This window comes from Nycticebus coucang, chromosome 2 (genome assembly GCF_027406575.1).
Source record: "Nycticebus coucang isolate mNycCou1 chromosome 2, mNycCou1.pri, whole genome shotgun sequence".
In the NCBI taxonomy this organism is placed as follows: Eukaryota; Metazoa; Chordata; class Mammalia; order Primates; family Lorisidae; genus Nycticebus; species Nycticebus coucang.
In genome coordinates, this window is record NC_069781.1 from 146,541,907 (window position 1) to 146,559,973 (window position 18,067).

Below are 18,067 nucleotides of genomic sequence, written 5' to 3' on the forward strand. Positions count from 1 at the left end.
ACTGGGGCCCTAGACAACTGCCAAAGTTCTCCGCACTCCCGCTCAGGCTCTCCCCAAGGTAGTTCAGCTGAGTGCCAAGTCCAAAGACACCAAAACAGTTCACAGGTAAGGCCTTTCTGGTTTGCAGTCTCGCTGCTACTGAACTTACAGTTGCGGGCGGGTTTAGACGGATTGAACACACGCGACCACTTGCCGGTTTTCCACTGTTTTAGTCCTCCTCTTGGGGTCCAGAAGTCTCTCGCTGACTCCCTGTATCCTCTCAGGGGTGATGATAGGCAGATCCCACCAGCCAGAGATGCCTGGAGTCCTATCTCCCCAGACTCACGGTGCCCAGATGCAAGGAAGCTGTTACTCGGCTGCCGTCTTGCTCTGCCTCTGATGAATCTCCGGAGCTTTATCTTTTCAATTCACGTGACACTTCTAGGTCCTGGAGAAATCCTCACACCTGGAGATAGGGAAACATACACAATGATGTTCCATTACAGCATCACTTGTAACAGTAAAAATATGGAAATATATTAAATATTTATCAGTAGGAGAATAGCTATAACAGTTAACATAATATGTATGTTTTAGACCTATGTGATGACATAAAATTAAATGGAATATTAAGTGAATGATGCAGTCTGATACAATTTATATAAAAGTTAGAAATACACAGAGCAATTCCTACTAAGATGGCACACTCTGTTCTGTGTCTCCCACTGAATGCAACTAAAGCCTTGAACAGAGTGCAAGGACTGAAAAGAAAATGGCATTGGGCAGACGGGGAAGGAAATCTAAACTCGAAGAATGGCTGTGATGGCAGTGAGTTTCTGCCTCTTTCTCCCTCTGTATATTCTGGTGTGAGCTCACTGGGATCCTGAACAGCTCTTTGGATGTGGTTCGAAGGAATGACAGGAGAAGCCCTTCCAGTCAGAGGAACAGGAAGAGGGGCCCTTGTCAGATACATAGAAGGGGGAGACTTTCTGTTTTTCCTTTCTCTGCCCAGTCCTGAAGGTGAAATCTGACAGCGGCAATGATGGCAGCAGAGGTCAGGTGAGCATCTAAAATTCTGAGGAACAGAATTACTTCTCTCTGACTACTGTCTGAAGAGTGCGGAGGAGATCCCCATTGATACTTTTTTCTCTATTGTCAAACCACTTGTTCCATAAGATGAACCCAATGGCAGGATGTGCACAGCACTTTAGTGAAACTAAAGCCCTGAATTTCTAGGCAGAGAACAGGGACGGGGCCCTTAGGAGAGAGTGTGGGCACTGTGGGGAGGGGAAAGCTTCAGAATGTGATCAGAGGAGTTGTGGATGAACACACTGGCTCAATCCCTGAGAGCCGCACGTGTGTGGACCAGATTCTGAACACGATGTGATTTTGAGAACTGAACTGTGGGGGTAGACCACCACCTAGGTCCCCACACTGGCCCCAGGGGAGCAGACACAGATGATACATTTGAATAGTACTGCAAAGCATCTGAAAGCAGAGCTGACACAGAAACCATAGCCTACGGAAGGTAAGGCAGAATGTATGGCCTGATCCTAACAAGCCTATTGTCTCTTGAATACAAAGAAACAAATACTCTTTAGTAGGATTTAAACAAAACTGAGAAACTCAACATAATATTCAAAATCTCCAGGATAAAATCTCAAAGCATTCAACATACAAAATACCTGAAAAACTAAAACCAAATGCAAGGGGAAAGTCAATCAATAGACACCCTCTCCACAAAGATCCTGAGGTGGAATTATTGGACAAAGTCACTAACGATGCTGTTAAAACTATGCTCCATGAAATAAGTGTGAACACACTCAAAACAAATGAAAAGTTTCCGCAAAGAAATAGAACTACACTAAAAAAAAAAAAAAAAAAAAAAAATGCCAGGGAAGTTTTAAAACTATTTAGAATGTATCTATGTCTAGGTAATAGGTATGTATATATATATGTGTGTGTGTGTGTATATATATATATATAACTGAAATAAAACACTAACTTAATATCCTCAGTAACAGAATGGGGATTACAAAGAATACTAATCTGAAAAAAAAGGAGGAAAAGATTGAAAAATAAAATTATTTATAAGAAAATGCCAAAAGATCTAACATTTATGTCATTAGAATTTCTAAAAAAGAGAAGTAAACTTATGCATAAGATGTATTTGAGGAAATAATGGCTGACAGCTTCCAAATTTGGTAAAGGATACAACTTACAGATTCAAGGACCTCAGCAAAAGTTATACATGATAAATAAAAGAAATTTATACACAAACACATCATAAAGAGACTATTGAAACCCAAAACAAACAACTGTCAAAGCAGGCAGAGAAAAATATGTATTATGGGCAGCGCCTGTGGCTCAGTGGGTAGGGCGCGGGCCCCATATACCAAGGGTGGTGGGTTCAAACCGGCCACAGTCAAAATGCAACAAAAAGTAGCTGGGCGTTGTGGCGGGCGCCTGCAGTCCCAGCTACTCAGGAGGCTGAGGCAAGAGAATCTCCTAAGCCCAGGAATTGGAGGTTGCTGTGAGCTGTGTGACATCACGGCACTTTACCGAGGGTTATAAGTGCGACTCTGTCACTACAAAAAAAAAAAAGAAAGAAAAACATATATTTATTACATTCAAATCAACAAGTTGGCTGACTGTAGATTTATTATTGGACACCATGGAGGCCAAAAAGCAGTGTAATAATTATTTAAAAGTGCACCAGGACCCAGAATTCCATATTCAGTGAAAATATCTTTCAAGAATAAAAATGGAAAAGAGACATTTTTAGGTGAAGGAAAATTAAGGTCATTGTCAATATGTCTGCTCTAAAAGATATGCTAAAATAAGTTTCTCAGGAGGAAGAGAAGTGATACCAGAGGGTTGAAAGAGGAGCAATGAACAGGTATATATGGCAAATATAATAGATGGCTGAAAGTAAGATTGTAATATTGTCTAGTATCATTTTCAATTATCTATAGACATACTGCTTATGATAATTGTAGGATAAAGAGGGGAGGGTAAAAGTCTGGCAATTAAGTTCATGAACTTGCCACCACGTGCTTACATTGGCAGCACTGTGCAAACAACATGATGAGGGTTCACAGCCGAGGTGTGTGAGGGTCTCGCAGCTGTGTTCCTGTGGGGGTCTCATGGTGTTTTGCTGAGTGGTGTTCATTGTTGTTGCTGCATGTTTTTGTGTGCCATCAAAAGAATATTGGAGCTTGAATCAGAGCAATAAACAAACATTAAATTTCTTGTTAAACTTGGCAAGAGTAGATGTGAAATTAGGGACATGTTAGCCCAAGTTTATGATGATAACGCCATGAAGAAAATGGCACTGTACAAATGGATTAAATGTTTTTTTTTTATTAAAAATATGGAACGCTTCACGAATTTGCGTGTCATCCTTGCGCAGGGGCCATGCTAATCTTCTCTGTATCGTTCCAATTTTAGTATATGTGCTGCCGAAGCGAGCACAGATTAAATGTTTTTCTGAGGGGAGAGGACACATCATTGCTGAAGAGAGGTCAGGGCAGCCAGTAATGAGCAGCAGTGAGGAAAGTATTGGAAAAATTCATTGCATTGTGAACCAAGATTGTCATCTGATGGTGAGAAGCACAGCAGACCAAGTGAACATCAAGAGAGAAATGGGAAAATCTTTTTTTCTTGAGACAGAGTCTTATTTTGTCACCCTCAGTAGAGTGCTGTGGTGTCATAGCTCACAGAAACCACTAACTCTTGGGCTCAAGCTATTCTCTTGCCTCAGCCTGCTGAGTAGCTAGGACTACAGGCTCCTGCCACAATGCCTGGCTATTTTTAGAGACAGGGTCTCACTCTTGCTCAGGCTGGTCTAGAACCTGTGAGCTCAGGGTAATCCACCTGCCTCGGCCTCCCAAGTGCTGGGATTACAGGCGTGAGCCACTGCATCTGGCCCAGAAATAGGGAAATCTTAACTAAAAATCTTGGCATGAGAAATATATGTGCAAAAATGATCCTGAAGAAGCTCACTAGTGAACAAAAACAAAGGAGAGTCAAAGTTTGCCAAGACCTTCTGGAGAGGCCAGATGGTGTTGTGGGCATGTTATCACTGAGATGAAACCTGGGTGTACCAGTATGACCCTGAAACAAAGCGTTAAAGTACACCATGGAGGTCAGCCAATTCTCCATAACAAAGAAAGTTCTGTCCAAATCCAGAGTCAAAACAATGTTGCCAACCTTACTTGACAACAGAGGGATCGTTCAGATGAATTTGTACCAACTGGACAAACCGCTGACCAAGTTTACTATTTGGAAGTGCTGCAAGGCTTTGTGAAAAAGTCAGATGAAAATGACCTGAGTTGTTTGTTAACAATTCATGGATCTGCATCACAGTAATGCAGGGAGGGAGTTCTTAGCCAGTAAACAAATAACTGTATTGGAACACCCTCCCTCCTCACCTCATCTGGACCTTAATGACTTTTTTCTTTACCCAAAGATAAAGAAAGTATCGAAAGTAAGACATTTTGATGAAATCCAAGACATCAGAGGTAATACAGCAAGAGCTGTGATGACCATTCCAGGAAAAGAGTTCCAAAGTTGCTTTGAAGGGTGGACTGGGTGCTGGCACTGTGCACAGCTTCCCAAGTGGGGTGCTTAGAAGGTGACTGTAGTGATATTCAGCAATGAGGTCTGTAGCACTTTTTCTAGGATGAGTTCCCAAACTTAATTTTCAGACTTGCGTAATGATAAAATTTCTACTTTCCCCATAATGGTAAAATTTCTACTTTCCAAATGAGATGCTAAGTGTTAGTTCTAAGTAGTCTGTGAAAAGTTAAGTAGGGTATCAACCATACGTAATCATCTTGCTGTTTATAATAGTTATGTTCTACAAAATCTCCATAAACACTGAATTAGCAAACAGTGAACCATCGTTCCTAGTGTTAGGTTATTGAATATAGTTTTTTAAAATCTATAGAAGTCAAGGATAATTCAAATATTTTATATTCTTATTTATTTTTACCTGCCGCTTCAAGCGGTTATAGAAGGGATGATATTTTAAAATTCCCCATGATCATTGTAGGTTCACATTTCTCATTGTAGCTCTCTGATTTGTGATTTATACATTGTGGGGCCATGTTTCGTATGACTTGGGAACTGTGGCATCTTTCTGGAGATTTGAAAATATTATCACTTTGAGGAGTCTAGTGCCTCCTCTGTGTCCCACTGTGCAGTGTTTTCAGTGGCGGCTTCAGGGATCCCAATGTGTGTCCATCTGATCATCATTATCTGTGAATTCTGTATGTGTGAATTCACCTGCACACTGGAATTTAACCACAAAGCCAGTCCTTGGGGACTTTGCAGTCGTCACCAGACATGTGCAGAAAGGTTGGAGTCACACAGTGGGGACAGTCCTGGCTAAGGCTGAATAAGGTAACGTGTACTTTACTGTTCCAGCTTTCAAAATGTAATTGATGTCCACATTTTTCACTTTTGGGGGGTAAATCCAATGTTTAAAATGACCTGCAAGTATAGTCCCGAGGGCTGTCTAATATCCCCAAGCACAAAAAGGCTGTGACATGCCTTACAGAGAAAATATGTGCTATAATTTCAGCTGCTTTCAGGGACAAGTTAAAGTGCTGTGCACTAAGAATTCAATGATAATAAAACAACAATATATGTTAAGGTGTCTTTAAACAAACACACAGCAAATAAGTCTGTGTATTGACCAGTTGATGAAAACATTATGACCAAAGGCTTCCTAACCCTAGGAAGACTCAGCCACAAGACTCCTGGAAGTGATTAAAAAATACAGCAATCTCTCAGGATATAAAAAGAATAGAACCTTCTCTAAAGACAGACGAATGGCTAACAAGCGTATGAAAAAATGCTCATTGTCACTAATCACCAGAGAAATGCAAACTGAAACCACCCTGAGATATCACCTAACCCCAGTGAGAATAGCCCACGTCACAAAATCTCAAAGCTGCAGATGCTGGTGTGGATGTGGAGAGAAGGGAACACTTTTACACTGCTGGTGGGAGTGCAAACTTCTTGGAACGAAGTATGGAGAATCCTCAAAAAAATCAAACTAGACCTCCAGTTTGATCCTGCAAGCCCACCACTAGGCATCTACCCAGAAGAAAAAAAATCCTTTTATCATAAGGACATTTGGGGGGTGGGACACGATTGTAAGAGGGACTTCATCTAACAAATGAAATCAGTGTAAGCTAATTCTTCGTACCCTCAATGAATCCCCAAACAATAAAATTTTTTTTATCAACTGATCAATATACTGTATATATTGCTTGCCGTGTTTTATGTGTCTGTTCAAAGACATCAAAAAACACAAAATCACTGACCATGGGATTGAACTTAATCTCCAACCCTCCTTCACCCCCTGGAGGTTGCTCTGGCTCAAAGTCTAATGCTTAATATTCCAAGGTGTACATATACCACAGTTTATTAATCCATTCATGGATCGATGGGCACTTGGGGCTTTTTCCATGAATTAGCAATTGTGAATTGGGCAGCAATAATATTCTGGTGCAAACATCTTTGTTGTAATATGATTTTTGGTCTTCTGGGTATATACCTAGTAGAGGAATTATAGGATTGAATGGCAGGTCTATTTTTAGATCTCTAACAGCCTTAAAGAAAGATGGAGACTTTACCTCGTTCATGTTTACATGGATGGAGCTGGAACATATTCTTCTTAGTAAATTATCTCAAGAATGGAAGAAAAAGTATCCAATGTAATCAGCCCTACTATGAAACTAATTTTTGGCTTTCACATGAAAGCTATAACCCAGTTATAACCTAAGAATATCGGGAAGGGGGAGAGGTAGGAAAGGGAGGGGGGAGGATGGGCGGAGGGAGGGTGATTGGTGAGATTATACCTGTGGTGCATCTTACAAGGGTACATGTGAAACTTAGTAAATGTAGAATATAATTGTCTTAACACAATAGCTAAGAAAATGCCAGGAAGGACATATTAACCAGGGTGATGAAAATGTGTCAAACTGTTTATAAAACCAATGTATGGTGCCCCATGATCGCATAAATGTACACAGCTATGATTTAAAATTAATTTTTTAAAAAGTTCCAATGCTTTGTGTCACCTGGCTAATCTTTCTCATGTCGCAGAACTCTCTGTGAAGCTGTCTAAGGGATCACAGCATAACGAAGACACTCCTATCACTTAAGAGATTCCCAGACAAATTCTTTATAATTCCATGGCATTTAGTAAGCACTGTTCAATTAGGATGAGAGATTCTATTCTCCCCAGAAGATAAAAGACATATTCCAAAGCCAGAAGGTGTGACACATCGGAAGCTAGGAGGCAGGCATTTCTTGATACATTTTGTTCTTGAACTTAATTCAACTCATGGTACAAATAGCTAAGCAATTTGTGGTTGCCCTTTTAAAATGAGAGTTTTCCAAGTAGAATTTTTTTGACTTCTCAAGTATGAGTTTTATAGGGATTTTGGTAGCATGTATAATAGGAATTCTTTCCCACTGCCTAAAGACAACAGTTTGGGGATCTTTACTTTCCAAATGATGCTCTTGTCCCACAGGGAGATCTCCAGTGCCAGTGGCTGTTTGGGCGACTTTTCAATGGGAGCAAATATTGTTCCGTAAGGGAGTGAAACAAGAAAAGGAACAGCCATGCTGAAGCCTGGCTTAGTCAAGTCCTCAGAGTTCTTCTAGTTCTATTGCTGGATATGCTGCCTGGATTATTTTACAATATTTATAATAAATGTTCATCCAACTTTGACCTGAATATCTCATGTGATGGGTCGTTCACTGCCTCTAGAGCAGCCTGTCTCATGTTTAGAGAAAGTTCTAGCACGATGAATTGAAACCCTCACCATATTTTCCGTCTCAGGTTCCTGGACTCTAAAAAGAAAGATCTGGGTGAGGACTGACAAAAAATATGAGGTACATCCTTCCGAAGATGTGTGAGAGCAGACATGATGTGCAGGCAGAAAAGGGTCTCAATATCCGATGAGTGTTTTAGCCCCAGGAAAGATGGTAGGCAACAGTCTACCCTGTGGGTCCTCTTAACTCTTTATCTGGGACTTTTATTACTTGAAATTACATTAATAATGAATCTGAAGTCAGTAAGATGGCAGCTAACATTTCTGAAGAGTATGCTATGCCAGGAGTTTTCCCTGCATGATCTCGCTTAATTTTCTTTTCTTTCTTTTTCTTTTTTTAGAGACAAGAGTCTCACTTTGTCGCCCTCAGTAGAGTGCTGTGCATCACAGCTCACAGCAACCTCCAACTCCTGGGCTTAGACGATTCTCTTGCCTCAGCCTCCCGAGTAGCTGGTACTACAGGCGCCCGGTACAATGCCCAGCTATTTTTTGTTGCAGTTTGGCCCGGGGCTGGGTTCAAAACTTCCACCCTTGGTATATGGGGCTGGCGCCCTACCTACTGAACCACAGGCACCACCTGATCTCACTTAATTTTCAAAGCAATCTTATGTGCCAGAAATTACTGCTTTCATTACTTTATGGATGAAATTTCAGTGAGGCTCAGATGACTTGCTTGAGATTCCCTAGACTAAGGGAGCCAGTTTCAAGCCTTGGATCTTAAACCTAGCACTCATGTTCTTAGTGGTTAAAACAACCTGCTTTTTTTTCCACTTTGTTTTTAATAACACACATGAGTTGTGAAGTTTTGTCTTAAGAGTCTTCTGTCTTTGGATCTTCCTGTGTGCCACTGACTTCTGGAAGGTTCTTTGTCACCTTTCCCAGGGGTAGGGCAGTTTGGGCAGCCTGAAGTCCCAGGGCAAGATGGTAGAGACAGCACAGGGGGAAAAAAATAACAAAAATGGTTCTTAGTATCAGACTCTAATTCTGTAACTGGTGGCCTCAGAGTCTATTTTTGTAATCTAGACAATTTTCCTGGGGATGTCTCACCCCAGGGCATCTTACTAGCTGGCTGTCACCTCACAAATGCTGTTAGAGATGATCAGTGCCACCAAGAATGCTGGTCTGAAATTTGCTCACAGATTAGTAACTGCCCAGGGTCACAGTAATTCAGAAAGTGAAGGTTCCTCTGGGCTGGGAGTGACAAATAGCCTCCACTGTGCGAGGCTCAGGGACAAGACAGTACAAGAAGATTCAGCAGAGATGAGTCCAGGGGCTCTTCCCATTTTCTTTTCCCGAAAGCCTTCATGATATATCCGACTATACTTGTTAAAGGTGCCACAGTTAAGAAAATGCACACAGTTCCTGCTCTGCAAATTTTGTCCTACAAATCCACCCAAGATAGGCATCAAGGGACTGCAGACATCAATCACTTGTGCTTTCTGCCTTGGAAATCCAGAGACACATGAAAGAGAAGATGATGCAGGAATCATAGGGACACAGGCAGGACAGGCAGCGAGTAGTCTAAGGCACAGAGAACGTGATGACGCGGTGTCTGCAGGAGAGAGCAGTCATTTTTCCTTGCTGAGACTCAAGGAAGAAGGTGACATTTGAATATAGAGGTCCTAATCTGGAGGCCACCACCTGAATCTCGCCCATAGATGTGTGGGAAGGCCAAGGATACAACCTGGGTAAAGCAGCACACCCAACAAGCATGAACACTGTTTGGAAAACTCTTTGGTCCAGGTCTGCCGAGACAGGGACTGGACAGGACCAATGAGAAGCTGAGTTTATGAGGTGGACCAGAGCGAGCTCACAAGAACTTTGCCCAGGAATTTGAATTTTCTGTCTTATGGAGGCCGTGTCATCAAGGGCCCTCACAGGACAGAAATGTCCTGTAATTCTCCATCCTTCTCTCCAGGAGCACGTTTAAAAGGATGGAGAAGAAACTGTTCAAATACTCATGAGTCATTCCTGTTTATTTGGTAACAGTGTTATGAGCCAAGAGGAGTCATTGTGATGGGACAAGGATCAGCAGATGAGAATTGTTTGTATGGTTAAAATGAGAAACAAGCACATATAAAGCAGCACGTTATTAGGAAGGGAGTGTATTCTGTATGAGCTCTGTTTTTAATCCAATACACAGATAAAGATTCCTGAAGAAGCCAGTTCTAAGCCCCGGCTCCCTTGGAATCGGCAACACCTGCCATCTTCTGCTGGGCTGTGGCCATCTCCGCGTCGCTCTGAGTGCTGCGGGTGGGAAGAGCTCCACCTTGAGTCCTCATTTTATTTTCACTTAATATGCCAGTTAGGGGTCGTGCTGATCTGTTCTTGGGCAGTTTTCCAGAAGACCTGTCTCATTCTGCATAGATTAAATCAATTATGCTGATTCTTTTCCACTGGCAGCAGCGGCACATTACGCTGCAGGTCCCCTGCTTCTCCTTCCTGATCTGGATCTACACTTGCCCCGTGCCCCCCTCTCCTCTTCTTGTGCCCCTTCTGTATCTGGACACAGATTCTGGACTATTCCTCTCTCCCCGATGGAGGAAGTGGGGATTTAGGACTTCCATTCTAGAGTCAATACAGAATTGTTTGAATACAAAGCTCTATCGACTACATCTTGGTGCAACAGAACCTTAGGTGGCTTTTCGAGAATGTAGTGAAACCATGAACCAGAACCAGGGACGTGAACTTGCAGTAACTTTCTGGGGTGGACGCCTGTGGATTGTATCCTCAGCACCTATTCTCCTTTCTCCTTTGCAATAGCATTCGGCAGTTTCTATCTCTGAGATTTTGGTAAACTGATCTTATCTCCAGCTCTGAGGTGAAGTCCTGTTTTGCTTAGTCTAGTCTGTAGATCCCATTCAAATGGCTACACTGATGGACTTAGAGAAGAGACAGGAAGTAAGAAAAGGGGGATGGGAAAAGGAGAGGGGGTGGGAGAGAGAGAGGGGAGAGAGAGTGAGGTGGGGGAGAGGAAGGGGGAGTGGGGAGAGGGAGAGAGGCTGAGAGAGAGGGGGGAACATGAGTGTTGTGGGGGGAAAGGAAGGGGGAGTGGAGAGAGGGAGAGAGGCTGAGAGAGAGAGGAGAGAGAGTGAGGGGGGAGAGGAAGGGGGACTGGGGGGAGGGAGAGAGGCTGAGAGAGAGAGGGGAGAGAGAGTGAGGTGGGGGAGAGGAAGGGGGAGTGGGGATTGGGAGAGAGAGTGAGGTGGGAGGAGAGGAAGGGGGTCTGAGGGGAGGGAGAGAGGCTGAGAGAGAGAGGAGAGAGAGTGAGGGAGGACAGGAAGGGGGTCTGGGGGGAGGGAGAGAGGCTGAGAGAGAGAGGGGAGAGAGAGTGAGGTGGGAGGAGAGGAAGGGGGAGTGGAGAGAGGGAGAGAGGCTGAGAGAGAGAGGGGAGAGAGAGTGAGGGAGGAGAGGAAGGGGGTCTGGGGGGAGGGAGAGAGGCTGAGAGAGAGAGGGGAGAGAGAGTGAGGTGGGAGGAGAGGAAGGGGGAGTGGAGAGAGGGAGAGAGGCTGAGAGAGAGAGGGGAGAGAGAGTGAGGTGGGGGGAGAGGAAGGGGGAGTGGGGGGAGGGAGAGAGGCTGACATAATCCCCATCTCAATCTCATCTCTGGGGTCCTTGGTCAAGTCTGACCTAAACACAGGTATAGCTCTGGACTGTTTAATTACATGAACTAATCAATTCCTCCTGTATAAGCCAGTTTTGATTGAGATTTCATTTTCTTGCACCCAGAGCATCTGAACTATGTGGTTTTGTTGAGTACCTTTCCCTGTCTGAAGTTCAGTTTCCTCATCTGCTACCTCAGGGGCTGGGCAGGCCGGGGTCCATTCCAGCTCTGAGGATCTGAGACTCTTTGATTTTTGCTTCTAGTTCTTTAGGGTACCCGCCCCCTCCCTGGCTGTTTTCCCTGAAGAGAAATAGCGGACGTGCGAGTGTTGCTGCACTGTAGATGGTGGTAAGAGCTGGTCAGGAAAGGCCACCCTGACAGAAACGTTATTTTGAATTGAGGCCTCATGAGTGAGGTAAAGAGAGGATGGAAAATCATGGTGCATACTTTCCAGGCAGTGGGAGCAGCCAGTTGTAAATCAAAGTTTTGGGAGCAGGTTGGCCTGATGCCTTCACGCTGTAACAATAGAAACATCTGTCCAGCCCAAGGTGCAGTGCCCATTCCTGTCCAATGTCTGCCTTCATGAAGAAGGTCCCCTTCCTTCACATGGGCGACTTCCATTTCTGTTGTGACTGCACTATTGTCCCTCGAGCATGGACAATGTGTCCTCACTCAGTGCCTCTGCAGTGCCTGGTGTGGTGCTCTCTGCACACAGGTGGCTGAATTCCAAGTGGCAGAAGAAGATGGGTGAAGTCTCCAAGGTGTGAATGAGCCCGAGGAGCTCTGAAGACAAAATGGAGTCAAGTTGGCTGCAGTGAGGGGCTCAGGGGCAACACAGGACATGAAGCTACGGAAGTGTGTTTGGAGAGCGCCTTGAACACCCAGATAAGGTCCTTGGGCTGTAAGTTACCTTGATAGAGGCATTAAATAATAAGGTATCAGAGGACACATATGTGCAGCCTAAATGCTTCACTCTCTTTAATGACCCAGGCCATTGACAGGCCATTTGGGAATGGGGGATTGTGTGAGCTGAAAATACATCATGCTCTGGAGACAGCCTGCAAAGTTTCTGGCTTTTGCTTTTGGCAATCTTCCAAGAATAATCAATTATATATTTAGGCACATTCCCCACAGGTGTGGAAAATCAGAGTTCTGGTAAAAAGACTAAGACTAATGGATGGTAGAAATGTAGCACATTTAGTTACTGGGGTGGATGCAGAGCAAGCCAAACTTTGCTTGGCTGTCCCCACAAAAGACATGCAGGTGCACACACACACACACAGAAATGCACACCCTGTGTCTGACACCTCTTCCTGTGCATCCAAATCCATACAGGGACCTGGGATCTGAACGGGCCATGAACACTCTTTCAACTCAATGTATCCGATACATCTAAAAAGCAAACTCCTCCTTGTTGCTCCTCAGCCTGAATTTTCTTCATTAAGGTTGGCTCTATTCCAGTAGGGTGCCAATATCTTCTCAATCTCCCAGGCTCAAAAATTATCATCATCTTAGAATCTGTTCCCCATCACTGTGTCCTCAGTCAAACAGTCTCCAAGTCTTGCAAATTTCATGCTCATCATTTTGCCCTTATCCTTATAAGGGCTCCAGTAACCCCACATTTGTATTTTCTTTGGGCTCATCTGAGCAATTGTTATAATCATTAAAGTAAAGCGGCCTTCATTTCTGAAACAACCTCAAACTTACAGAAAGTTGTAAAGACCACATAAAAACTTTTCCCCCTTGAACCATTTGAGAATAAGTTGTCAATATGATGCCCCGTTAGCATCAAATAATTTAGTAACCACTATAACCACACCATAAACATCAAGCTCAGGAGATTAAAATTAATACATTATACAATCTAACCCACACTCTCCCAGTCCATGGTTTAATGTTTCCTTCATTCTCCAATTATTTTTATTGTGATAAAATACACAAAACATAAAACTTACCATCTTAAATATCTTTTCCTTTTAACCGAATGCCTTTGAAGAACAGAAATTTTAAATTTTGATGAAGCCCAATTTATCAAATCTTTTTATGAGTCATGCTTTTGGTATCATATAGAAAAATCTTTGCCCAACCCAAAAGCACAAAAGTTTTCTCCTATGATTTCTCCCAGAAGTTTCATAGTTTTAGGTTTCACGGGTTGGCCTATAATCCAATTTGCACATCTGTGTATGAGGTGTGAAGTGGGAGTAATGTTTTATAATTTTTTTGCGGATGTATATCTAGTCATTCTAGACCAGGGTTTTTCAACCTTTTTTATCTCACAGCATACTTGAACCTATAGTTAACCTTCCATGGTAAACTTAAATTGCATTGATCAATAAAAGAGTTAAAAAAAAAAGAATATTCTTACTGTCCTTTGAACTTCTCCCGAAAATAATTTAATTAATGATCTTTAAAGATTTTCATGGCACACCTAAGATCTTCTCATGGCACAGTGGCTGAAAATCATTGTCGTAGATCTTTTCATGAAAACGGCTAAGCTTTGTCCATTGACTTGCCTTTTTATTACTGTCAAAAATCAGTTGGTGGGGGTGACATCAGCAGAACAGCAGACTCGGAAGGTCCAGGCCCTCAGTCCCTGCAGAGACCCTGAAATAATAGCACTAAAAATACCTAGGGAGCATTCTGGAAATCAATTGGAAAGCTGCAGAACCCAGGCAAACACATAGCCAAGAAAAAAATCACCGAAAAGTACAGAAGAACGTATGGCATTTTGCTCAGCCTACCCTCTGTCCTTACTCAGTTCAGTTCAGCCCCACTGGTAGGAAACCTCCCAATTCCTGGCTCCTGCGTGGGGACAGAGAGAAAAGGGTGGAACTTGCATCCATCATTCTGGCTTGTCTGGGGGCTGCCTGGGAGATGGGGCTCTTCTTCCCCTGAGTTGGGGTGCTAATACAGTGGTGGCCTAGACCCCAGGTTGGAGGTGAGCACTGCAGCATTTAGCCTGCAGCTCCACAGAGAGAGAGGAAGCTTCTCCTCTAAGATCAGGAGCAAGTCAAAGGTGCCCACTTGCCACTTCTGCTCAACACAGAGTTCCAGCCAGAGGGGTGGGCGAGAAGACAAAAAAGGCATCCAAAACGGAAAGGAAGAAGTAAAAGTATCTCTGTTCACATGTGACCTGATCGTGTGTCTAAACAAAAAGCTAAACATTCCACAAAAAGTCCCATTAGAACTAATTAATAAATTCAGCCAAGTAGCAGGATTCAAAGTCAACACACAAAAATCAACTGCATCTCTGTATAATAATGAACAATGTGAAAAGGAAATTACAAGAATAATTCTATTTACAACGGCATAATAAAGAATAAACTATTAGAGATTAATTTTCCCACAGAGGTGTAAAATGTGCACCCTGGAAGCTACAGAGCATTGCTGAGAGAAATCCAAAGAGACAGAATTAAGTGGAAATAGATCACAGGCTCATGGGTTGGAAGGCTTAATATTATTAAGATGTCAGTATTACCCACAAATGATCTACAGGGGCAATGCAATCCCCAAGAAAATCTCAACAAAATGTTTTGCAGAAATAGAAAAACACATTCTAAAAGTTACATGGGATCTGAAGGTACTCTAAATGACCAAAACGATCGTGAAAAAGAACACAGCTGGAGGGCTCATACTTCCTGATTTAATAACTTACTATGAAACTATGGTAATCAAACTAGTGGTACTGGCGTAAGACAGACACATAAACCAATGGAATAAAATAGAGATCCCCAAATAAACCCTCGTATATAGGCCAAGTGACTTCTGAGAAGGATGCTAAGACCATTAGCATAATGTCCCCAATGTGGGGACATTCTTTTCAACAAATGGTGCTGAGAAAATGGGATGTCCTCATGGGAAAAAATGAAGTTGCAGTCTTACGTATCACCATATACACAAATTAACACAGAAGGGAAGAAAGGCCTAAACTTGACATCTAAAACTATCAAACTCCTAGAAGAAAATATTGGGCAAATCTTCAGACATTGGATTTGTCAATGATTTCTTAAATATAACACCAAAGGCACAAGTAATAAAAGAAAAAATAAAAAAATTGGACTTCATAAACATTAAAAAAATTATATTGTCAAAAGATAATATAAACAGAGTAAAAAGACAACCAACAGAATGGAAGAATATATTTATAAATCATACATCTGATAGCAGATAACTATCTAGAATATATGAACTCCTAACGGTCAACAACAAAAAAGCAAACAATACAATCCAAAAAAATGCGCAAAGGACCTAAAGAGACGATGACCATATAAAGACTTACAGGTGGCTAATAAGCAGGTGAAAAGATGCTAAATACCTCTGATCATTAGGGAAATGCAAATAAAATCTCCAGTGAGACAACACCTCACACCTGTTAGAAGGGCTGTTCTCAAAGCTCAGGAAATAGTAAGTGCTGGTGAGGATGTGGAGAAACAGGAACCGTTGTGTACTGTTTTGGGGGATGTATAATGGTGCAGCTGCTGTAGAAAACAGTATGAAATGTTCTCCAAAAAATTAAAAATAGAATTACCATGTGATGTAGCAATTCCACTTCTGAATATACACTATATTCAAAAAAATTGAAATCAGGATCTTGAAGATATCTTTGCAGTGTTCACAACAGCCTAGAGAGGCAAGCAACCCAACCAATTTGTCTATAAATGGATAAACAAAATGTCATATAAACATACTTATTAATTTGTTAGTGTTGGGTGGCTTAAGCAACAGAATTTATTTTCTCACAGCTTTGGAGGCTGGAAGTCCAAGATGAAGGTGCCGGCAGGCTGTCTGCTCCTGAGGCCCCTCCCTGGGACCTGCTGAGGGCCGTCTTGCCTCTGTGGCCTCAGAAAGTTCCTTGTCCTATAAAGACACAAGTCCTGTGGGATTAGGGCTCTGCCTTTATGACCTCATTTAACCTTTAATTACCTTTTTGAAGGCTCCATCTCCAAATATAGTCACATTAGGGGTTAAAGCTCATATGAATTTTTGGGGGAGAAGATAACGATTCAATCTATAAAAACATATATTGGAATATTATTCAGCCTTAAAAAGGAAAGAAATCCTGTTACATGCTGTAATATGGGTGATCCTTAAGGGTATTATCACCAAGTCTACAAGAAAGACCTCTATAATTTGATTTTAAAAGTTGCCCCTCTCCGCCTGTAGTCCCAGCTACTCGGGAGGCTAAGGCAAGAGAATCGCTGAAGCCCAGGAGTTGGAGGTTGCTGTGAGCTGTGTGAGGCCACGGCACTCTACCGAGGGCCATAAAGTGAGACTCTGTCTCTACAAAAAAAAAAAAAAGTTGCCCCTCTCCTGCCACCCTGAGTACTCACCCCACTGTCTCCATGCCACCATTGCACATCCCACCCCCCTTCCTTTGCACAGGAAGGCCTTTTCTGGCCTTTCCCCTTCCTTCCAAGCACAGCTGAAGTGCTGTCTTTGAGGCTCCTTTCCCTAGGGAGAGCTCATTTCTCTTCTGTGCTCCTCCAGTGCTGACACAACACACTAGGTTCCAGCTCTCTTTCTTCCACTTGCCCTCTCCACTAAACTTTAAGCTCCCAAAGGCACATACTCGTTCTTGCTCCCCACACCTCACCCAAGGCCTACGCAGAGGAGGTGCCCGAGGTGTTTGTTGAATGAACGCAGGCCCAGGCAGGCAAGCAGTGGTCCGGGAGCTGGGACTCTCGGGGCTCAGTCAGATTTGGTGAGGTCATCTTGTCCAGTCTTGGCAAAGTGCCCTGTATCTCTCAATAGTGGCCCACAGGATGACGTTAGGTGGCACTTGGATGAACCCACTTTTTGGATAGTTATAAACTTACTTCAATGTGTTTAGAAAAAATAGAACTATATCTAAAACCTGTGATTTCATAGATCTCATTGCTTCTCATGAGAAAAGTAAAAGGAAATGAGTCAATTTACCTAAAACTAAGTAAACAATGCTCCAGGTGGCACACGGGCATGGCAAAAGTCTCAAATAACTGGAGGAGAAATGCAGGGCCAGTCTTTGGTCTCACTTTTAGGCAAAATTATAAGCTGATGTTCCCAGTGAAATCTAGAGAATATTTTCCATGATTCATTTTACTTTTCAGTCTTCACTAGCGGGAAGGGGGGTGGTGCTGGGGAGGGAAAAGAAAGATGCCCTTAATCGTGTCTCCGCCTGCCTTCCGGGATGCTGTCTTCAGTTCATTCTGAGTGAAAGATGATGAGCCATTCTCCCAGAGAACATCGGCTTGCTCCTTTCACAGCCAAGCTCATCAGCATTTCTGGTGATTGTGCATTGTGTACCGCAAATAAGTGATGTATATTCTGCAGCCTGCTCAGACAGGATGTTTGTAAGATACACGTTAAAAAGATAGGTCTTTGATTTGCTTCTAAGTCATAAACATGCGAGTCCTCTTTAAAAAATGTTGTTTATGCCTGAAGCTGACCTTATAGAGTGGGTTGGGGGGCAGGAGGAATGGGATGGCGGGGGAGGAAGATGGGATGGGGGCAGGTGGCAGTGGTGCTTCTGTATTACAGAAAGATTCTTTGCCTTACAAAAGGACTAATCACAGGGTTCCTTTGAAACAGAAAGTTTCATGCATTTTAAAAGAGAATTTGATTTACAAGAAACTTTTCAGGAACACAGCTGCTG

General features: G+C 42.8%; 1 non-coding gene across 1 annotated transcript; it reads right to left on the reverse strand.

The window, feature by feature from the left end:
- Nucleotides 1–3,346: 3,346 nt before the first annotated feature.
- LOC128579951 (U6 spliceosomal RNA) lies at nt 3,347–3,453 on the reverse strand. Its single transcript, XR_008378319.1, has one exon. It is a non-coding gene; the product is annotated as a U6 spliceosomal RNA (small nuclear RNA).
- Nucleotides 3,454–18,067: the final 14,614 nt, after the last annotated feature.